Source organism: Molothrus ater, chromosome 3, assembly GCF_012460135.2.
Source record: "Molothrus ater isolate BHLD 08-10-18 breed brown headed cowbird chromosome 3, BPBGC_Mater_1.1, whole genome shotgun sequence".
Lineage (NCBI taxonomy): Eukaryota > Metazoa > Chordata > Aves > Passeriformes > Icteridae > Molothrus > Molothrus ater.
Genome location: NC_050480.2, coordinates 66,058,555 through 66,064,996, shown reverse-complemented (window position 1 = coordinate 66,064,996; position 6,442 = coordinate 66,058,555).

Sequence of the window (6,442 nt, the reverse complement as noted above, 5' to 3'; positions counted from 1 at the left end):
CTGTCACACTCTTGCATCATCTTTTTTTACTGTTTAAGTATGAAAACCATATGTAGCTTAAGGATGTATTCTTCCTGAGTGAGGAGTTTGCAATAAAATCTATTTTATTTACACTGGGGTAAAATTTAAGAGTATTCTTTAATGTCAGTCTTTCAAAATGGTACTGCAACTAAAAAAAACCCACCAACTTACATATAGAAGATTTATTCTTCATATTAAATCACTGTTTTTTGGGGATTTTTACCTGAATAAAATATAGAAAGTAATAGTTTTGGTGAATATTTAACTTGACAGTTTATTAAAATTCCTACTCTTTTGGTTATTGCAATACAATACATTTATATATTAGTACTACAGCATGAAATCTTCTTCCTTGTAAACTGAATAATAGCATTTCTTTATACAAGGTCCATAGACCAAAATTAAATTTAATAGCAGATTTTTAATAAAAAAATACCATTAATTATTTCCTGGTGCCAAGTATATATGTTGAATATAGTTTATGTACAGTTAAATTAGGAACTATTACGGCTATCAAAAATACTATATATATATATCCAAAGCCATTGAATAAAAATAATTTCTTTGCTATGTTTCCTCTTCTAATTTTCAGAAGCTTTTCAAAATCTCAGTAGAGAAAGACACAGCTGTGACAGTCCTCCTTCATGACTGTGCAGCTTTGAAGCAGCACGGATGAGTTCTATCATGTAAAATACCTTTGCCCAATTCATACCTAACCTAACTACTGCCAAGACAGGGAATTTGTCTCTAAAGACACTGTTTGACTGATAGAACAGGTGGAGAAAAAAAGAAACACTGACATCAAAGTAGAGCAGAAACTAGTTTAGTTAAGGCCTTTTTTTTCTGTGATAGGGCTTTGTTAAACAATATTATTAATAGCTTTCATTTCCAGTAATGTACAAGTAGAGGTGTTGGTGCCACTGATTAGAGAGACTAGAATTCCTGAGATCTAGCCAACCTGATTGCCATAATCTTGGGACAGCTTGGTTTTGTAAGACTGTTGCTACTTCTTCCTAGCCTAATTTGCATTTCTGATTCTGTAATCCCTCTCTTATTATTGTCAATGACTTAGTTAGGCCTGGTCACTTCTGAAATAATGAAAATGTCCTGAGGTGTTAACTAATGATTGTTATGACTATCAATATTCTACAGGAATCTGGTTATTTTCCATGTTCCTTAAAGTAAGGTCATGATGTGTTTCACTGTCTCAAAACGTTTCTCATATCCAAATTAATTAGGTTCAGACATAAAGTTTGGGGGTTTTCTTCCTAAATGCTGTCCTCATATAGAACACAGGAAACATGGACATCCCATAGACCTAAGTCTGTGTATTGGTCCCAAACCTGAAAACTACAACAACTTCTTGTGTTCATCTTGGCTCTGCTGAAGACCACAGGTAGAATCAAATCTGTCCACTTTAGGATTATGGTGTAGCTGCCATTCAGGTTGGGACACAGCCCTTCTCATACTCCAGGTAGATGTGCCAAAGAGGTATTTGTTACTTTGGGTACAAAATCAGTACTGAAACAGATCACTCACCAAAGTTAATGGAATTGCATTTTTTCTGAGGACTGTATACATAAAACATATGCAGGACTAAGATGTTTCCATCTCCTCTCAATCCTAAGTACTCAGCTTTCAAAAAATTACCAAGCTTTGCAATATATCTTCCTTAATATCTATCTAAGTGATGTTTTTCTTAATTAAAAAAAGTACAACCTGATTATATTTTGTGTGTGTGGGTAGATGAAAACATAAACAGAAGAGAAAAACCTTGTATTCAATCATAACAGGCTTTCAAAGCAAATTCAAAGAAACAAACATCATATGTCATGATTTTTTTTCTTTTTTAATGACATGCCAAGCTGTTCAAGTTTGGCTTTCTATTCCTCTGGTAATAAGATAGCTGCTAAGATCTACAGCTCTCCCATATTAGTGGTTTACGCAAGATTACAGTGTGGCGCACTCCAAATGGAATCGACAACCAGTTCAGAGAGAGGAAGAGGGGATTTCTAATATGAAAAATTGTCTGCTTCCTCAAATTTTACCAGTCATGTCAGGTTACTTTAGACAGAGTAATAGAACATTAGCTGTGTAATGAGACATGACTGCTAAAATGTAAAGGAGAATGCACTTTCAGATTGGCTAGTCCTGTTGAAAGTGATAGCTTGCATCTAATCTGCAACGCTTGTAGATATTATGCAAACCAGCTGTTTGTGAATTCCGGATCATTTGGAAATTGGAAGAAGTGTCAGATACATTATCAGCTTCTCAAAATGTTTCTGTATCTTACTTTTTTTTCTAGATAACAAAAGGGTTTTGAGAACTACAATTATAAGTTATTTTCATTTAACATTTGACAGTTTTCTTACATCCTTTGGGTCAGAACTTCAACTGAATCAGTCATAAGGGGGTTTATTTTACTGATGTCAGCAGAGTTTCATACATTTGTACAACTTTAAATCTACTCTGCTTTAGAGGTGCACTGGCATAAAGTTTCACAATACTTAGCAATGTAGCAGCTAGCAATCTTTCTCCAAAAGTATTTTTACCTTGTTATGAGATGATGTTTAATTGAAACTAAAATATTTCATAAAAAATACTTCAGAGAAATTTTATCAGGAAAGAGGAAGGTGAAAATTTTAATTTCCGATTATTTTGAGTAATGAGCTGAATAAAAATCTGACTCTTGAACTTTAATGTGTGAGGCATGCGAGCTATTGAGTTGCCAGATATTCTGAGGCATGTTAGATGTTCTCTGTTCCATGACAAATAACAAAAGGTTTTCTTTCTTTTCCCCACTCAACCACTAGAAAACAAGAACTAATTTCAGACCACTGATGGGTTTGTGTGCTATAATTCTGGGTTTCAGCCATATCACACAGCAAGTCAAACCAGCTGCTTCAAAGTCTGAACTTTTTAAATATTTAATCTTTGCAGTACTACTACTTATCACATAAATACACTGCCTCACGCAGGAAAAACTTAAAACTTGATCACATCCATACTTTTTTGTCTGGAAAGGGGGAACAAAATGGTTGGCAATAAACCCTTAAGAACTAGGCACTGGATTTATGTTTTGGCTGTTTTGATTAATACTAACAAAATAAATTATGAAAATAACTCCAGCAATGGAAATATGAAATTCATTTGGTCAGAAGAAAGAACACTTGAAAATTAAAAGGTTACATATATGGAAATGTTCACCTAGAAAAATCAAGAGATGCAAACTTCTAATGCTACCAAATCAATCTGCTCATTATGTCTCTTACATTTAATATTTAGAAAAGTAACTCAAATTTTAAATACTTCAGTTTATTCAGACTGCTGCCATTTTATTTAGATATGTGTGTTAGGCAAACCTAGCTTCCTCTGAAATCACTAGGAATAGTCAATCTCATAAACAGCAACTCAGAACAGGAAAAATAAAAACATGAAAGAAAAAAAGATTGATTTTTGCAATGCTGATTGAAGATAAACATTTAGATGGAAAATGGAGCTGGCTGAGTCTATGAACTGCTATGTATGTAGTTTTTGTGAAAGTTTTTCATTTATTATTACTGTGCAATTACAGTCTTACATATCTCTACAAACCATAATTTAGCATCAGTGTAGATGAATTGCCAATACTTGGCTTCCTCTGAGCAAAAAATACACAACTCCTGAGCTGAATTATACTGTCAAGCAATGTACAAATTTTTAGCAAATCTTTATTTGCATCTCAAGAATCACATTACTAAATCTTCACAGAGTATCTTGAAAGAGAACCCCTTTATGACTATATTTTTCCTACATATACTTTTTATTTAAATTGAAGTTGTCTCAACTTACATTTTTAATAGCAATGAAATCCTTTGGGTTCTTATTAGAAGGAATCTAAGCAAAAAATTCTCTCATCTGCTGTGCTGTACAGATCTTTGAAGGGTAAAGAAATCTCTTTTATATTTGCAGTTGTGGTTACAGATTGATATGCTTATGTCTTTGCCAAAATGACAGAGTTTTGTATATGCAGTTGCAGACACTTTCAAACCAGCAAGGAAATGAGAGGAGAAACTAATGCGTGCATTTTCCAGATCCTGGTTTACATTTCTGCAGATACAGACCTCTTAGAATTTGCATTTACAGAATGAATCTTTGTTCAAGTTCCGATTTGATACCCTTTTTGTTTGGTTGTTTGGTTTGTTTTGTGGGGTTTGCCTTGATCTTAGTAGAAGTCTTGCACTGCAAACAGGTATAGAAGTAGGACTAACAACTGGGCTGTGCTTAGGATCTAGGTAATGTACTTGTAAAGAGAATTTTAGCTCCAAACGACTGCATGCTTGGCCTTAGCTTATCAAAGACAAGAAGAAAACTCATTATAGAACCTGTATGATGATGACCAGAAATTGGTTAACTATACTGTCCAGAGTAAGTGAGACTGAGACAGCTTTCATTTATAAGAAAGAAAGAAGAAAAATTAAGTAATTTGGGATAAAAGGAGTAAGAATCTTGAAGTTATTAAGCTATGCAATTTTAGTATCTCTTTTCCATCTAAAATCTCATTATAATGATGATGATGACTATTATTATTATTATTATTTACACAGGTAGATGCACACACATTTTAGTCGCAGGAGATTCCATTTTAGGATTACTATTGAAATATGCAGTGATTTTTGTGGGAGTGTAACATTTTACAAATCACCATGCAATACAGAGATACAGACTCTTTCTCACTGAAGGCAATAAAATAAAACAAAAAACAAATAAAAAAATCTGGTCTACATAATTGAAGTTCCTCTTCATCATTCTGACATTAGCTAGCCTCAGGCTCCAGAATCTGCTCAATTGTAATGAATTGTTAAGATTTCAGTTGGACCAAGGAGAAGATAGCACCTCATTGTACTTTGTTGTTAGCAAGATTTTAACAAAATAACATCTGCTCTCTTATATTGTGGATGATTTAATTTTTAAACACTTGTTCCCAACCTTTAATTTTCTGCAAAACAACCACATAAATTATTAATTCATCTATATTTCCTCAAGGCGAGTTAGACTTAAGGTCCTTCATAAATATTTAAGAATTCTATTGCAAAATAAACAAAAACTTCCACTTAACTTTTAATTGCAAGTCCCCAAAACCAGCAGCAGCATTAACAACAGTAAAGAGAAAGATTTCAGATAAAAACACTTTTTTGTGAAAGGATTCAGCCTTATAAGTTTGTGGAAATTCAAGGTGGTTTTGCACCAAGTGTGCAAAACATGTATTTCATTAGCAACAAAAGTCAGGAAAAAAAAAAGACTAGTGTTCAAATATGATCCAGTCTTGAACTGAAAATCTCCCTAGTGCTCGCCAGGAACAGAAAGTGCAACAACCAAGTGTATATGCATTTTCCAGGAATACATCTGCCTGTATTCATATCAAGTGTTATCCAGGCCCAAATCTGAGCTGCTGTTTAATTCTGGCCCTGGATCTGTGAAGTGAAGGCAGACTCAAGCTTCAGGGCTAGCCTAACAAAATTTCAGCTGCCAGCTCCTCCCTTTTACCCAAAGGAATTGTGCTAATAACTATGGATCGCTGCATTTGCTGTTTCTCACCCTCTCCCCAGAACAGTTCTCACCTCTTGGAAAAACAGAGCTCTCTGAACCCTTTGGAGTGGTGCAGATATCACATCAAAATTAAAATCCAAATTCTGTGAATGTAATAAATTTGTTTATATATACAAACAAACAAACACACACACATGCAGACACATACACATATATATCTGTAAACTAGTTTCTTTTTGCAAAAAGTGTGCTTTTTCATAACATTTGTTGGGATTTTTACCCACATCATTCATGAGAAAAATACGATAAAATTATATTTCAATGTTTTCATGTTTCAGCATTGCTTTGAGATAAATCTAATATTTTGAAAATATTTATTAGTTGAATTTATGTTTATAGACATAAAAATTATCTTAAGAATTTTTTTTACCCGTTAAGATAAAACCAGTGAATTATTTATTATCTCATTTCATGTAAGAAATAATTTTACAGAAATGTAAATATGTGAAAGTTTCAGTCATTATTCCAAAGGAAGGAGAAGGAAAAGACTCTACCATAGAACGCAAAACCAAAATGTCAGCATTTTCATATTTCCTCTAGAACTATAATACTGCTCTAAAAGATAAAACTTAATTAAAAATCCAACTGTGTGTGTAAAAGTGGCGAAATCTAAATATTTTGCATAATACAGAAGAGCACAGCTCTGACAACCTTTAGTGTTTCCCTTCTCTTCTAAATTCTCATTTTGGCTGTGGTTCCCCACAGATATGGACTCATGGATTCCAACTGTGCTCTCTCCTTTTCCAGTGCAGTCCAGAACTAATTCCAAGGAAGTAAACAAAATACAGGGATGTGAGAGTGGGGTAAGGGAGACTTAAAAGAGGCTCATGAA